Below are 18,209 nucleotides of genomic sequence, written 5' to 3'. Positions count from 1 at the left end.
ATCAAATTGAAACTAGTATAGCATTGCCTTGCTTCTGGAATCATATCTTAGATTAAAAATCTGAGTTACTAGTTTAAAAGCTGTCCATCAATTGGCATTCATTTACCTAACTGCTACAATAACAATTAGCTTTTCAGCATTATATGCCTTTGTAGCTTAAGGCATTCTTCATTCCTCAGTCCAGGTGCCCCGTTAGGAGTAAAAGGACTTCAAGTGGGTGCATCACTATAGGAAATTAAAAGAAGAAAGGAGAAAGGAAGAAGATATGGATGTTGTTCTCAAAAAATATATACTGGGAAGGAAAAAAAAAAAAAAAAAAATGCCTGGCACATAGTAGGTGCTTAATTAACACTGGTTGAATGATGAATAAATAAGACTAGTATATCCACATATATAAATTTTTATAAATTTAACCAATCCTTTAGATATAGTATATGTGTATTAATGAAACTTTCAGTAATATTTGGATGGATACTGTTCTGAATTATTAGGGTTTAAAAGTCCCCCCAAAAACATGAGATTGATATAGAATTGATGTTTCTTCCCCAAATGATATATTAAAACTACCTTTTTTTCTGGTTCAACATAGCTTAGTTATCTGTGACAACTGAGGATAAAGGAGAAGGATGAGGCCAGGTGTGGTGGCTCATGCCTATAATCCCAGTAGGAGGCCAAGGCGGGCAGATCACTTGAGGTCAAGAGTTCGAGACCAGCCTGGCCAACATAGTGAAACCCCGTCTCTACTAAAAATACAAAAAAAAATTAGCCAGGCTTGGTGGCAGGCATCTGTAATCCCAGCTAATTGCAAGGCTGAGGCACGAGAATTGCTTGAACCCAGGAGGCAGAGGTGGTAGTGAACTGAGATTGTGCCATTGCACTCCAGTCTGGGTACCAGAGCAACACTGCATCTCAAAAAAAAAAGAGAAGGATGAGGCAAGATATGACTGATAAATAAAACCCAGAGCTAGTCTACAAACTTTTCCCCTACTCTAGGGTTGTATGGAAAACAATGAAATATTGGGGGAAATACACATCTATACACTTTTTTTACAGCATCCTACAATGTTATTAGCAAACCTCCTTTGTTTTAAAGTACATGGTGGGCTTGGCAAGGTGGCTCACACCTGTAATCCCAACACTTTTGGAGGCTGAGGCGGGAGTTCACTTGAGTCCATGTAGCCTGGGCAACATAACAAGACCCCATCTGTACAAAAATGTCAAAATATTAAGACAGTCATGGTGGCATGCCTGTAGTCCTACCTACTCAGGAGGCTGAGGTGGGAGAACCACTTGAGCCCAAGAGTTCGAGGCTGCTGTGAGCCATTATCACCCCATTACTGCCTGGGTAACAGAGCGAAATCTATCTCTAAAAAATAAAATAAAGTGTCTCCTAAAATGGTGGGTGAAGGAGATTATTAATGATAATGACAAAGCAAACTGTTCTACTTTAATTCCTTTTTTAGGGAACTACAACCATCAAATGGTTTAAGTAGTATTTGAAGAGAAAAGAAGTATTGTTCATGATGATAGTCACAGAAAATATTGGAAACTGCTTTAGAATATAAATTTGGCAAACTGAAGCAAAATGAAGAAAACTGTTAACTATTGTTTCACAGTGTTTTTGTGTCTATATTGCAGGTAATGCTCTGTCAGTTTGAGCAAATCTGAGGTCTGTGCTAAATATAACAGTGATGGAATCTGTAACTCTTGAAAATCCCTTCTAAATCCTCTGAAAACCTTCTCCTCTCCAAGAAGAAGGATATGTATTGAGTGATAGAAATAAAGAGGAAAAAATTGTATAGAATTGCACCATGCAATTTGTTCAGTTTGCTTGATCCTGCGTTTGTTTTGAAAGTTGTATTTGTGATATGGTTGTTTTTACTGGTATTTTATATTTTTGGATTTGGCCAGTAGCATTTCACTAGATATTTCTACCTTTATTTTCTACCCACAGCAAGAAAGAATATTTCCCACAAAATTTTTTTAACTAAAAATACACTATTATTTTAATGGTAACTTGATGTATACAGTATCTGGCATAATAAAGATGAAACAAATAATCACTACAATACTGAAATCTAATCTATTTTGCCAAGAGTTGGTGAGAAGATTTTATCAGTTACTTTTAACCTAGGAAAATATATCCTGTTTTATAATTTGTTGTTTTCTCTTGTGGCAATATATAAAAAAAAGAAAAAAAGAAGAAGCTTAGGCCTCACCGGTATCTGGAGCAGTTGAGTCCTTACCTGTTTGTCTGCTTTGTGATTGGCTAAAAGCTGTTGCTAAGCTTGTGTTTTTGTTCTTAGGGAAAGTTAAAAGTTGAGTGTGACCTATTTGAACTGCATCCTGCTGCTTTTGACTCTGCTTTGCTCTTTCACCTGATCCACATACTTTTTTCTGGCATCTTTTGAAGTTTAGATTTTTTAAAACCCACTTATGTATAAATTTAGTGTGCAATATTTGAAGATTGTGACATTTTAATGCGTATTTATGATCTACAAACTAAAGTACTGTAGTTTAATTTTTAAAATCTAATTGAATACTTGAAAGTTGAATTTATTGACATAAAGCAAGTTCTAATTGTAGAAAGCAAATGCATTATTTTAAAACCTGCCTATTATACTAAAAATTATCTGGATATCAATATCTTTGTTAATAAGAACAAATCCAAACTACTTAATTTTTTTCAATTGAAATGTAATATGAAAATAGTTATTAGGTCAAATTTTTATGATTTAGGATAAAGACTATTCTTGCTCTTACTGGCATGTGTGTCACTAAAGGATAAGAGTGACTTTATTTATGTTTTCTTGAAGAGGACTGAAAGGACTGATAATGCTTTAGGTTATAGACTAGACCCAGGACAGGCTAAATGAAAGTTACATTGTGAAGGTGAGTTTGGTCTGTAATTCAGTAGACAAACATGAACTGTTGTATTTCCAACAGCTTTTTCTCTTTAAGGCTCTATTTGGCATTAATGAGAATAAGACTTTGAACTAGATTCCCCCAGCACTCTGCTGGAACCGGTAGAAATTATTGGAGCATTCTCTGATCCTTAAAGCCTGACCCAAGTCTTGGGTGAGTGATGTAGACAGACACAGACTAGCTTGGATCCTCCAAACCTAATGTGAGTTCCAGGATACAGATCATGAGGGGTGTGTGTCTGTGTGTGTGTGGGGGTGTGTGTGTGTGTATAAAAAATGTGTTTTAATTTCTTTGTCAGCTTAGTCTTTAATAAAACAATATTACCAGAATTCTGATGTATATAGTATCTAAAACTGTAAAAGTGTTTTATCAATAAATTATTTAAGTTCAAGTAAGAAAATTCATTTCAAATCAGTGAAAACAATGGGGCTATTTTATATTTTATATTTTCAGAAAATTTGAAATTAAGGGGCTATGAATGATGGTTGCAATATTTCTATATTTTCTTATATGCATAATATCAAGAAAGTCTGATTCACACAGGTAAGTGCTTTTGTGGGTTTTTGAAAATATCTTTATACTTTCATTTTTTTATCATGCTCTACATGTTCAGAGAAACTTCTCTAGTAATGAACTATAGAAGTCATCCCTGAAATTATAGACTTAGATAAATGGCTTTGAGTGAAAACTTTTTAAATAGTTCACCTTGCATTCTCAAGATACTCTGCAGTTAAACTGATCTAGAAGCTTGAACAAAAAAGTGAAAAGAATGATTGACTTCAAACAACTACTTGCATTCTTTATTATAAATATAAAAGTTAAAACAATAAGCACCAAAATATACAATATCCACTAAAAACTAAGGAATCATGATGGGATGTGCAATCTGTTCCTTCGACATTACAAAATTGACAGTTACACCTTTCAGGAGCACGTACCAAGCAAATGTGCCTGAGCCTCTCCTGGCATCTTTAAAGCAAAATATCCACTTGCTGTAGCAGTTCACTCACTATTATAGTTTTACTTGAGCTGATGTAGACAGGCATTAATTTTTTAAAAGACTAGAACACATAAACTATACCCCTCCTAATCACTGACACATTTATACATTTACAAGAATGTTCAAATGTGCTCACACAGATGGTGGGAGAGACATTATTTAATAACTGAATTATTACTGGCAACAAATTGTTTTGGCAGTCTCCATTGAATTTAATGTTGATATACATTTGTAGGTTACTTTGAAAAAGAAAGTTCAAATCTAATATTTTATAATATCTCTAAAGTATGTGTAAGGAATGGATTTTAAGAAATATAATTTGAAAACCACTGATAATATACAAGGAAGTCCAGAGCAGGAAGGGGCCAGGTTCTAGTTAGCTGAAAGCATATAACTCTGGATAAAATCAGGAATTATATTTTTGCTATTTCTTCTTATTATTATTTTTCTATAGAAAGAGACAGGGTTCTCGCTATGTTGCCCAGGCTAGTCTCAAACTCCTGACCTCAAATGATCTTCCCACTTCAGCCTCCCAAAGTGCTGAGATTACAGGCATTGAGCCACTGTGCCTAGCCAGGAATTATATTAAAAGATTAGAACTTTAGAGCTGAAATAAAGTTTGAGAGATCATTAAGTTCAATTGCCCTTCATTTCAAATTTAAAGGGATTACAACTAGAGAGGTTTTCAGGCTTTTTATTTTTTCTTTGCAAAGGTAGTAAACTAGATGACCCTCCATTTAATGCTTCCTAACAGAATCCCAAGCTATCTGCTAATCTGTATGATTTATGTAAGTGGTTAAGTCTAACTTTAAATCCCAATCTCGAATTAAGAGATTTCTGCTTGTTCATATGATTTAAGAAATGCATATATTTGGGCCGGGTGCGGTGGCTCACACCTGTAATCCCAGCACTTTGGGAGGCCGAGGCAGGTGGATCACGAGGTCAGGAGATCGAGACCATCCTGGCTAACATGGTAAAACCCCGTCTCTACTAAAAATACAAAAAATTAGCTGGGTGTGGTGGTGGTGCCTGTAGTCCCAGCTGCTTGGGAGGCTGAGGCAGGAGAATGGTGTGAACCCGGGCAGTGGAGCTTGCAGTGAGCCAAGGTTGCACCACTGCACTCCAGCCTGGGGGACAGAGCGAGACTCCGTCTAAAAGAAATGCATATATTTGACATTTAGTAAATATTTACAAATAATGAATAACTGAATGATAAATAGTTACATAGTATCAAGTTTTCTGTTAATTGGTAAAATAATAGCATTATTTTAAGGCTTAATGCCAAATATAGCCTTAAAGAGAAAAAGCTGTTGGAACTACAACAGTTCATGTTTGTCTACTGAATTATAGACCAAACTCACCTTCACAATATAACTTTCATTTAGCCTGTCCTGGGTCTGGTCTATAACTGAAAGCATATAAAAATATAAAATATATAAAATAATAGCATTATTTTACCAATGTAAACTTATACAAACATATATTTTAAAAATTAGACTCATAACAAATTAAGAATGTTACCCTCTCCAATTTGTATCATCTGAATAAAATATTATTTTAGTGTTTCTGAGTTATTTGCCAGAAAATAAAATTGCAAAAATTAAGAAAATCATATTCTCTATTACTACAAGCAAAATGATCTTGAATTCCATTCAAATCTGAATTCCTGTAAAAAGCATATATTTTTAAGTGGTATTATATCTTTTATTGTTTGAGAGTATGTTTTGGCAAAACAGAAAGCTAGAATAGATAAGCAAATATAAACATTTTTATTTGATGAACTATAGTCCCCTAAATGTATCTATACCCTTTGGGTAAAGGGGAAAATGGCCCACAGAGTGAGAATTTGGGAGGGCAGAAGAACAGACAGGAAAGTTCAGTGAACAGCATTTTATTTTTAAAATACATAATAACCTGCAAGTAGTCTCCAGATGTGGCCTTGTACTTGTGCTCAGGTTAAGAATCTACAACTTATTACCCTCTTGGAAAGCAAGAGACCTCTGAAGGAGGCAGAAAAAGAAGGTGGTTTAAAGGATTATAGGACCTACAACTAAAGATTATCAAAAAGGAACTGAGTAGGGGTTCTTTGAACTGCGCAAGAAAAGCACATATTGCAGAATTCTATTCACCACTTGGTAGTAATAATCATAGGGTGGGGAGGCATGGATAGGGAAGGCAGGATAGCTGTTATAAACAAAAACAACTGGATTTTAAAACTCTAGAATATTGTCATTAGTTTGTTTCTTTGAATAAAAATTACCGTTAGTATAAACAAAGCATTTAAAATTCAGTCATGATTAAGCTAATGACTCATTAATATGCATTTAGCCCAAACATTTTAACCACGGGTAAAAATCCTATGGTTAAATGGGATTAGTTCAGTTCCATCAAGTCTGTGGGTTCAGGATAAGTTAAAGATATTAGGTTTGGTTTTAATCTATTTTGAATGGATAATTTTTAATATTATGCCTGGCTAATTCCTTGTATTTAAAATTATAGGTTACATACTAAACCAGTTCTTGGCCTGTGCACAAATAGAAGCACTATGAGAATTTCATGTGTTCACATTGTTTAGGTACAAATGAAATCTAGTCCCTCAAAAAACTGTTAGAAAAATTATTCAACACAGAGTATATTCAGTCTGAAAAATATTTTCTACTTGCATATATTTAGTATCTTTTGTTGCCTTTTTTGTTTGTATATTTCCTTCTCCTTATTTAAAACCTTCAGTAGCACCTAGAAACATATGGCTTAAAGTCCTAACCGTCCATTTCCCCCTCACATTCACCTTTTTCATAGACCTCATAGTATTCCAAATTAAACCCATTCCTTCTTATTTAACTCAGTGATGATGCTGAAAGTAGCCTCTAAACATTGTAATATGTCTGAATGAATTCTCCCACTTAATTTTTATATCTCAACAGACACTTTCTTTTCTATCACTTCACCTTGGATAGACCTAAGGATTATTTAAAGCCAAACTTGGTTACAAAATGTTCCTGAATCTTGTCAAACAATGGTATCTTGTCAGACACAGGTAGTGTCTGACTTGTAAGTACATGCCTGACTTAACAAGTGATCCATACATGCCTTTGTCAGACCCTGTATAGCTGCTAGCCTGGTAGTGCAGGAGAGCAGTCACAGAAATATCAAAGAAAAAATCAAAGGAGCTTGGGTATCTATGAGTTCCAAGGAGAAGTAGAGAGATTCTGAAAGACAGAGTGCTTAGCAGAGCTGAACCCAGTAGAAGCTGATTCCCTCACAGAGCCAGCCTGCCTGCCTATAAACAGGCAGGTTTTGTGGCCCCTAAGCCTCAAAAATGTTTACCTGAATAGTGAACTTGAAATTCATTATTACGCTTTCAATTAAGCTTAAACAATTTTTTAATGGAAACATCTCTTCAGAGTTCATTCATTTGATACATAATTTTTGAGGGTCTCCTGTGTGCAGGGCACTAGGACATTGGAAATATAGCAGTAAACAAAAAAAACAGACATTCTGATTTTATGGAGCTTATATCCTATTGAGACAAACTAAATAAATAAATAGGAGATATCAGTAACTTACAAAATTAGTGTGATTTGTTTGAGACGCCTGCTTTCTTCCTAAAACGTACTACGTTTTAAGAAACGGGGGTCATGTGAGGAACATGTAGGAGGTTGGGTAGATTCAGATGAGATATGTAGTGAAGAGGCTTTGGGTAGCACGAGGCCACCAAAGGCCCAGAAAGAGACACTGAGAGGAATGACAGAAATATGGAAGAGAGAAGCTCTCAAAGCCGAAGATCACCCATTCCATGATATCTTAAAAACAAAACAAAACAAAACAAACAAACAAAACCTGAGTAAAAGCAAGGGAGATAAATTTTTCTGTCTTCCTACCCTCTTTTCTTGCCTCCAGAATCAATAACTTAGGTGAATACACAGTTATCAAAATTTTAAATATATATTCGGCAAAAGCAGCAGCCTCATATAGTGACTGCGGCTTTGGATTCTGACAGACCGGAGTTCTAATTCCAGGCTGAATTTTACAAGTTTTGTAACTTTGGTCAAGTTGCCCATACTTTTAGTTTCTATGTCACAAATTTGTAAAATGAAAATAATTACATCTGCTTTATACATGTAAAGTGTTAAGTGTCTGATACACAGGAGTTAACAAATTACTGGTCTTATTATTATCAGCCTAGAAAACCTGACCGTTATTTAACACATTGATTCTTTAGGGGTAAAAGCAACTTTTAAATTTAAACCCACTGACACTTCTTGGAATACTACTTATTTACAAATATTGGTGATGCTTCATATTTCTAAACAGCTATGTAGAAAGTTAAAACACTGCATTTCTAAAAGAGGAAACTCTAAATGAGAGGAAAATACCAAAGACTTGTCAACATTCTTGCTCCTTTAAAGTGATATAATTCTAAAAATTGAAGAACTGAAAAAAAAAAAAAGTATAGCGCAAATAAGAGGATCAGTTTAAAGTTCAGTGCTAAAAGGATCTTAATGTACCCAAAACATGATGTTGAAAAGGGAAAAAGTGCTTAGCAGACAAGCTATGTAGATAAAAACAGGAAGATATGAGCTAGAGGAGAAAAATCTAGACAAAATTAGTAAGCAGAAGTAGTCTTATAAACCAGCATTTGTTCTAAATGAAACGTTTTAAATGACAATAGGGGATTTTTCAAGAATGCTTAAACCACATAAATCTAACAAATCCCACTCCCACTCTTAAAGGAGTTCTTTGGTTTAATGGCTAAAACCATCACTGTATGTTTTCTAACCAATTACTGCATTAAGTATAATTCTGATTCCAATGAAGAGATGTGCAAATCTATAGTACAAGGTTTAACGTGGTCCATAAAAGTATGATTATGCCTTTTAGCCTAATTACTGCTTTTTCTACTAAAATATATATCTATTCCTTGTCATGAATTGATTATACTTTTTAAAGACCTAATGCGCTCAGGGAATCTACTTGGTCAGGAGAGCAGATAATCTGAGATTTATCTCCTAAATTTCAGAAACAAGAGTTTGAGGCATGATTGCCTCCCTCAAGGAACTTACTACCATATTGGAGAGACAAAATCCACTGTCATCTTCTACACTTCTCTCCCTTCCCATTGTTCCGAAGACTGCCCTCTTGCCTTGCCAAGATTGCCTCAGCAGCCTAACTCATCTCCTTGCCCCTAGTTTTGCCCCTTCCAATATATTTTTCCAAACCTTAGCTGACATGCAAATCTGATGTCACTCTACAGTTTAGAACTTTCAGTAACTCCACATACCCTTAAGAATGAAATCTGTATTCTTTAATGAAGCTTAACAATCCCTCGTTACTGCTTATCTTTTTTTTTTTTTTTTTTCTTGTTGCCAGGTTAGAGTGCAATGGTGCGATCTCGGCTCATCGCAACCTCTGCCTCCCGGGTTCAAGCAATTCTCCTGCCCCAGCCTTCCAAGTAGCTGGGACTACAGGCGCGCACCACCACGCCCAGCTAATGTTTTTGTATTTTTAGTAGAGACCGAGTTTCACCATGTTGGCCAGGATGGTTTCGAGCTCCTGACCTTGTGATCCACCCGCCTCAGCCTCCCAAAGTGCTGGAATTACAGGCGTAAGCCACCACGCCCGGCCTACTGCTTATCTTTTACCTAAACAACTTCTGTTACTCTCCTTACTCTCTTTTCCAGACCCATTGAGCTTCCTGTATTCTGCTTCCCTAATGGATCACTCTTTCCTTTTTCTGGGCCTCTGCATATGCTAGATCTTTTACTTAGAACTCTGTGTCTATTCTCCCAAACTCTCCCCCAAATTTTCTTTCCAGGGCCTCTCTACTAATACTCTAAGCTGTAGCTCAGGTGTCTTTTTCCTTCAGGAAGCCTATCTTGAACCACCATTCCAAGCGCAGACTCCCCTAATATTTCATAGTTCTCTGTTAAAATCAAGTCATTTGACACCACTCTGCTTTTACATAGATTATCAGCTTGCTCTTCAGAAAAATAAGGCTGAGTGCATTACTGCTAAGGACAGATGTAGAGGCAATGAACCTCACTTTGATACAGTTGAGTAAGTTGACCAAAATCTTTTTAAAAGAAAGGAAATATTTCAGAATTACTATTACTTCTTGGATTAAATGTCAGGATTCTTCCTGAGCCAAGTTCGCACCACTGCACTCCAGCCTGGGTGACAGAGCGAGACGCCGTCTCAAAAAAAAAAAAAAGAAATATCACAATTAAATGTTTAAATAGCAGACTTTGTAAGGTAGCTCCGGCCTATACTGACAACCTGTGGTAAATATCAAAAACACAGCCCTTTGTAATCACTGTTCTGTGTTCAGGATGTTCATCTTTTCAGCAGATGTTTATTGCATGCCTGTATGTGCTCAGCCCTAGAGGTTGAGAGGAGCAGCACCTTCAGAACATCAGGCCTACCTTCGAAATCCTTGGAAAATAATTTTTATTGAATGGTTTGAAACAAAACATTTCAAAAGTTAAATCTGCACAATGATAGATGCAGGTTAATTAATACATTTATTGGGCTGGGTGTGGTGGCTCACACCTGTAATCCCAGCACTTTGGGAGGCAAAGGCGGGAAAATTGCTTGAGTCCAGGAATTTGAGACCAGCCTGGACAACATAATGAGACCCTATCTCTACAAAAAATTTAAAAAGTAGCCGGGTGTGGTGGCCTCTGCCTGTAGTGCCAGCTACTCAGGAGGCTGAGGTGGGAGGATCACTTGAGCCCTGGAGGTCAAGGCTGCAGTGAACCGTGATAATGCCACTGCACTCATCCTAGCTGACAGAGTGAGACTCTGTCTCAAAAAAAAAAAAAAAAAATCTAAAAAATACATTTGTTGGAACTCTTGGTTACTATAAATTTATTTGGAGGCAACCTTTTTATGTTGGAGAACAGAGTGACTAATTCACTCCAGTGCTCTAAAGCAGAGAACAAGAAATTAGTACTCTTTGAGGAATTTAGGTCAGTCTTTATAGAGACCATAAAGGAATCTTGACATTTAATGGCTTGAAGGTTCTCCATAAACCACTACATTAGAATATTAAATTAAAATTATTTTTCTTTTCACATAAGGCAGCATTAAATAATAATTTGCAACTATCTGGGGGAAAAAGGAATCCTAATTGGAGCTTCCTATACCATTTCAGTATATCTGAAATATTTCTTCAATAAATATTTATCAAGCACTAAGTATCAGACTACTATATGCATGCAGTTAGCAGTTTTCACTTGCATTTACTTATTTTAAGCCACTTTTGATTTAACTGAATGCATGCTTTTCCCTTGCCTCTCATTAGAAAATGGAAAGATAAGCATTCCTCATTTTACAAATGTCATAACTAAGATTATGCCCTACTAGACAACTAAAACTGTGATTCCTTCAGAAATAAAATCATACCTCAACTCTTCTAGAACCAGAGTCATCATTTTTCACATACTTCTACCTAACTAGCTTTTGCAGCTCACAATCCCATACATCAAGTGCATTTATGTTTCCAACTCATTCATTTACAACCAGTTTATCTTGCAGGGTATGTCATATTGCTGCAAATTGGATGATGTACTGGGTTTGTTTTGTTTTTGTATTTGCTTATGGCTGAGTGGGCATTTGATTATACTGTTTGTTTTTGTGGCTGTGCTCAGTGGATGAGAGCTTGGAAGCCTCTGTAGCCTTTTCTTCTATATCGACATTAACTCAAAATTGCTTCTTTTGACCAGTAAAAAATATTTTGGGTGCGTTAGCTATTTTTTAAAAGCAGTATAGAGAACATATATCATTTATCTTATTTATTAGGAGACAAATAAAAAATAACCATTTTGACATGCCACTTTAAACATGATAGTTGAAGAGCTAAAAGAGTAACTTAGTCTTCACTGAGACACGGTAGCGTCACTTCTAAGACTGAAACTCATTTTCATTTATGAGTCCTGTTCTGTGGCCATAACTACTGCTATAAATTCCACTTGTTTCCTTGTCAGAATGTTCCAACTTAGTTTGTTTTTTAACCTGAGCACTTAAGCTTTGAAAACAGCATAAACATGCAAAAAGAGATCTAATTTAGGAATTTGTTTCTTTTAAAGAGAGAGAATAGAGTTATGGAAAGAAATAGTACTGACACAGGACTGGAGGGATCTGGGTTCTGGGCCCAACAATGTCAGTTGTTTTTCTCCTTTGTAACCTGTATTTTCCCAAGTTCCTCATCGATTTCAGAGATTAAAATTCTGTCTTTATAACCCAGGGAGGGAGCTTATGAAGGAATATTAGAAATTGTAAAGCCTTCGAGTATACTTGAGAGGAAAAAAGACGATTCAGAGATAGGCTACCAAGGTTTATTACCTGTGTAGGGAAGTGATAATTATAGCTTTTACGTAGCTTACCAAAATGAATTTTGCATTGATTATAGGCCAAAGTCCTGTACATGTTGCTGCATTCTGCTGCCCATTCAGCGTCGTTTGGGCATTATGGGAAAGGAAGAAGGGAAATTTCAATAGTTTATCGAATTTACAGAGAACTTCATTACTCCTGGTGCTGTCAGGATCAGTCTGGAGGTTGGCTGCTTTTTGGTTCTAGGTAAATGGCCGAGCAGGGGTGTAGGGAGCAGATTCCCCTGTCCCTGCAGCCCGAAGACTCGTGCTGCACCTTCCTGACAGTGCACGCTCACCTCGCGGCCCTCCAGAGCCCATTATGTACCTGAGAATTAGCTGTTCGTGGGGGACCTGGGCCCCCGAGGTGATTTTTCACCTCGCCGCGTCAGACCGCCAGTACCCAGCCTCCGCGCCGGGGGGGCGGGGCTTTGCGGAGACGCGAGCCCGCATTGGCTTGCGTGGCCGCCAGGGCGGTGAAGTGAAGGGCGCGGGGCGGGGCTGCGCGGCTTGTTTGTCGGCGCCGCCCCGCCCCCCGTCGTCCGTGCTGACTGAGGCGCTGCAGCCTGCAGCCGCGGCCGGCTGCCCAGCGCTCGCCGCCTCCGCGCGTCCGCAGCCGTCCCCGCGCCGACATGCGCTTGGCCGCCGCCGCGAACGAGGCGTACACGGCCCCTTTGGCGGTCTCGGGGCTACTGGGCTGCAAGCAGTGCGGCGGGGGCCGCGACCAGGACGAGGTACCTGGCGAGGGGCTGAGCGGGCGGCTGGGTACCTGGGCGGGTGGGCAGCCGGCCGAGCTGCCCTGTGCAACACGGAGGTCACGTCGCCTCCTCCCAGTCGCTCCCGGTCAGCATCCGAAAACGCTCCCCAGGTAGGGCGGGCAGGCGGGCGGGCCCCCGGGGAGCAGCGTCCCGGCCCTCCTGCGCCCCTCGGGGGAAGGGGTTGCCTGCGGTGGGTGGGAGACCTGAGCACCGTGAGTCGTCCCTGAGCAGAAAATGTTAAGCTGGGAGAGACTGCGGCCCCGGTCATGTAAATGAAAGTCTCCAAGACGTAAATAACATTGTCGTCTGGACAAGTCTCCACAAGTCAGAAATCCAGCAGACCTCGAGTCTTGAGGGTGAAACAGCCTGTGGATATGCCCCCTCGATGTCTTGTCTTGTAAAAACAGATTATTTAGCCACCTTCACCCGCTTTGCCTCCTACTTAGAGAGAAAGAAAAAAAACACATTTGACTCAGGGAAGAGATGATGTTGCCTGGAATAAGTGTGTCCTGCAAGCTCTATGACGTTATGCACAGCGTTTACTCGCGTATTAAGCAATCCCTTTTCTGAACTGTCCTTCAGAAAGAGGTACTTAATTGTAACATTTTGTATTGTTTTCTAAGTGGTTGCAAATAGGAAACCATTTGAAAGTTACTAATGTAACCTTAGGTAAAACTCGAACCTTAAATTTGGATTGAAATCAGATGCTGTCAGAGTGTTGCCTTAGTTCAAGAAATCTAAATGTGAATTATTTTCTCTGCAGCTTTACCCACTAAAATGACGTGGTTTCGTAATTTCTTTAATGGAGTCTATTATCAGTATACTATGTATATTCATAGAAACTTAAATGAAGACACTTTGTCATGAAGGTTGTAAAGCACCAAATATTTTTTTGAGATTTTAACATTTATGGACATATTACATGTTCCTTGTTTACAGATAATAAAACAATCTTTAAAAATCTCTTACAGTATCGCTTTGGAAACTTTACCAAAAAGTGAAAACAGTATGAAAGTGTTGAATTAACATTTACAGTTTCTGTTTGCGGGTCATAATAGATCTTTTCTCTTTTTGAGTAGAAGTGAGCCCCAATCATCATGCTTGAATAGATCTGTTATCTCTGCTGATGTTTGTGTGCAGAGTCCTGGTTCTTGCTCAGATCTAGAATTTCTAAAGATAGCTATGTAAACTAAAAGATAAAGAAATAGATTTTGGCTTGCATACTGTTACAGCGCTTATGGGATTGTGTTGAGGAAACCAGGAAGCTTTGTATAGTTGTATTTCATTTTTAATACATCCCAACATGTGGGAAGATAACTTAGGAAGGAATGCTTTATAGGAAAACTATTCACTTTACAAAAAGAATAACACAATTCTTTCAAATAGCTAACTTCCATAATGCTTTTAAATTAAACACTTTCAGAAACGGAACTCCTGAGCAAAGTATAGGGCACAAATATGGCCTAAGTATTACAAATGCAGTAACTTAAAGTCAGTAAGTTTTTTTTCTAAAATATAGTTCATAGAAGGCAAAAAAAAAAAAAAAAAGTACCTGGACTTTCAGTATTTCTGAATTACCTATTAGTATTAATGACAATATTAACATAATTATTAGTACATTTTGCTATAGTAGGCATATTTCTTTCTAACACTTCTAGATCTCTCCATTTCTATTTAAAATTTTTGAATGTCAAAAGTCCAGCACCCAGCTATAGGCAATCTCCCAGAGAAGGGAGAGTGGGATGGGAACTTTCACTTTTTATATAACATATCTTTACCTTGTTGAAATGTTTTTCAAAAAACACATGCTGCTTTTGAATTTAAAAAATAAAATTACTGTGAATGTTGTGATAATCACAACAGTGATAGTGTAGCGAGGAAAACAAAATGATTCAAATTATTTGTGTATTTTTACTTCTCAACTAATTTTGCAGGTGGGTAGATACTGTAAGCCAACAATGCTTTCATTTTGCACTTGTCATTCATTCATTATTTCACTTAAGGATATTGATACAGATGCATAAATGTATCTCACAAATTTGAAACATCTGACTGGAACAGTACTTTTCAGTACACATTGATTCATGCAGTGAGTGATACAATAAATACATAGTCTTTCTGTGGTACTACTGTCAACATTCACTAAGAATTTTCACTCTGAAAATTAGTGTTTTGTATTATACACTGAGGAAACACATCAGAAGTAATATTGTGATGGTGGAAACTGTTGTTGTCTCTTTCAAAAACGGTTATTAGGTTGTTGAGGGGAAAAGACTGTTCTCTTGTTAGTCTTCCAGCCACACCTTCACAGAGAGCCTGTGAGGTTAGTGCTGTGATTAGTATCCACATCTGCTTTTCAACAAGGCCATTTGTTGGTGACAGTTCAGTCTCCTAGAATCTGGATTGGCCAAAATTTGTTCAAAGTCTGTAGTTAAGTTTCTTACAGCTACAGATGAAGGAATAATTGAATTAACCTAAATAGGAAGCTATGAAATGTATTTAGTTTGGTTTATGATCACCCCATTGAACACCTGCAGTGCCTTTTTTGATCAGCATCTACTAGAAAAGAGTTGTAACCAATTTAACATGTGACCAAGAAGTGTTTCAAAAGTGAGTTTTCCAGAAAATGGAAACTTTTTATAAACCAAGACTACTACTGTATAATAACGGTGGTATCTATAAGAATATCCAAGGTATCAAGAAGTCTTAAAGAGGCTCAAAAGGGTAATAATGAAAGATACCAACTCTAGAATCGGATGTCATGGATTCAGCCCCCGTCTCCACCACTCACTAGTACTGACTGAGCTAGAATACTTGGGTTCAAATCTCAGGGCTTTCCTTGCACACAGGGTGGGGAACATCACACACTGGGGCCTGTCGTGGGGTAGGGGGCGGGGGGAGGGATAGCATTAGGAGATATAACTAATGTAAATGACGAGTTAATGGGTGCAGCAAACCAACATGGCACATGCATACATATGTAACAAACCTGCACATTGTGCACATGTACCCTAGAACTTAAAGTATAATTTTAAAAATTAAAAAAATCTCAGGGCTTTCATCAGTTATGCTAAATGGAGATAATAATAGTACCTGCTTCATAGATTAAGGTAAGGATTAATCTAAGACTCTTGACTTTTTCATGAATATTGTAGAACACCAAATACTCTTTCTAAACTTTAGTATCATAGACTCATGTTCTTTGTTTACAGGTAGTATAATTTAAAACAGTGCTCAGCTCATAAATATTTTGTGTTAGCTGCTGCTGCTGCTATTGCTATTTATTATCATGAGCCCTAGTTGCTTTTTCAATGTTATTCAAGAAATAAGCAGAAAACTAAAAGGCAATTTGGTTCTCAGATATCATTGATTAGTGTTAGGGTGCCAACCACAGTCTAGAAACCCCACTTTACCCTCTCTTCCTCTGCTACTTCTGAGAAATTAGACAGCCAAATCTGTTAGACCTTATACCTAAGACTAGAATCTATAACAAAAGACTCACGTTTGTATAATTTCTAAAATTCTATAGTTTATAATATAGATTATAATCCCACATAGTTGGGATTGATGGTATTATTATTTTGTCATCATCCCTATTTTACAGATTAGGACTCTTCAATTTGGAGGCTAAGGAAGAGAGGAGACAGTGTTATCAATATGCCCACTAAATTTGGCAATAGGGATGGACTTACAAGAATTACATAGAACCCTTGTCATAAATATAGGAAATACTCTGTTTCTCAAGCATTCATAGCCACCTTCTTGGAATTGTAACCTATTGTTTTATGATAATTTGGCATATAAACTATATATTTGGTAGAGAAATAAAACCAGAATAATATAATTTGTATACCTCTTTGTTTCTAAACCTATGTGCTGTCAATCTGGCCACATTTTAAAAAGGTAACTACCTTTCATGCTGCTAATGTATTTGTAAGATAAAGGCCTAGAAATTGAATCAGTGAGGTTGTTTTTTTTTTCCTGCTTACAGATAACATAATATATACATATTCTGCACTTTGCTTCTCCTCCCCTTCCCCATTATCATAATATAACTTGAAGAGCTTTTAAAGTCAACTCATGTAGAAGTGCTTCATTCTTTCTAAAGACTGCATGCTACTCTATTATATGGTCACGCTGAACTTTATTGAAACAGCCTTCTATTGATGAACACTGAGATTGTTTTCAACCTTGTATTATTAGAAACTGTTGCAGTGATTATCCTTTTACATATGGCATTTCACAAATGTGAGCATATCTATAGGTTAACACTTAGGATGGAATTGTTGATTCAAAGGCTGTGGGACTTTTTAATTTTGATCACTATTACAAATTGCCCTTCCTAGCAGTTGTAGTAATATATACTCTATACTCTTTTTTCTCATACTTCAAAACACTCTCAACAGCAATATATAAACAATTAATGACTGTTTCTCTACCCTCTCTCCAATACAGGCTGTGATCAAACTTTTTGATCTTAAGCAGTCTTTTTGGAGGAAGACAGTATCTCAGCATAGTTAACTTGCAGTTGTTTTGAGTGTCAAGCATTTTTCAACCATTTGTATTTTCTTTTCCTTGAACTGTCTGTGTTGTTTGCTCATTTTTAAAATATGATTGTTGGTCAGGTGCGGTGGCTCACACCTGTAATCCTAGCATTTGGGAGGCCGAGGTGGGCACATCACGAGGTCAGGAGATTGAGACCATCCTGGCTAACATGGTGAAACCCTGTCTCTACTAAAAATACAAAAAATTAGCCAGGTGTGGTGGCACGCGCCTGTGGTCCTAGCTACTCGGGAGACAGGAGAATCACTTGAACCCAGGAGGCGGAGGCTGCAGTGAGCCGAGATCATGCCACTGCACTCCAGCCTGGGTGACACAGCGAGACTCTGTCTCAGAAAAAAAAAAAAAGATTGTTGGGGATTTTCTTATTGATTTATAGTAGTCTTTCTTTAAAATTTAGCCCTTTGTTATTTGAATGGCAAATATAATTCCTGGCTTTCTGTTTACTTTTGACTTTGTATATATTTCTTTTTCCCATGTGAAAGTCTTTATTTTTATGTCATTAAATTTATCAATCTTATATTTTATGACTTTTGGCTTTTGTGGTATTCTTAGGCCTGCTTCACTCCATGAGTGTTTTCTTTTAGTACTATAATG

At 37.3% G+C, this 18,209-nt stretch overlaps 1 protein-coding gene across 2 annotated transcripts in view; it reads left to right on the top strand.

The window, feature by feature from the left end:
* SESN1 (sestrin 1) overlaps positions 1-18,209 on the top strand; it is a 105,878-nt gene that overhangs the window by 70,337 nt on the left and 17,332 nt on the right. The window contains exon 1 of one of the 2 annotated variants that reach the window (XM_054490025.2): positions 13,006-13,162. The exons of the other annotated variant lie outside the window; for it this stretch is intronic. The gene's annotated coding sequence lies outside the window, so the exon portion shown is untranslated. Of the gene's footprint in view, positions 1-13,005; positions 13,163-18,209 lie in introns of those variants that run through there. 2 annotated transcript variants of the gene reach the window in all.

The sequence above is a fragment of the Pongo pygmaeus genome, chromosome 5 (genome assembly GCF_028885625.2).
Source record: "Pongo pygmaeus isolate AG05252 chromosome 5, NHGRI_mPonPyg2-v2.0_pri, whole genome shotgun sequence".
In the NCBI taxonomy this organism is placed as follows: Eukaryota; Metazoa; Chordata; class Mammalia; order Primates; family Hominidae; genus Pongo; species Pongo pygmaeus.
The sequence above is the reverse complement of the archived record's forward strand: the minus strand, read 5'-3'. Positions and strand labels throughout refer to the sequence as shown.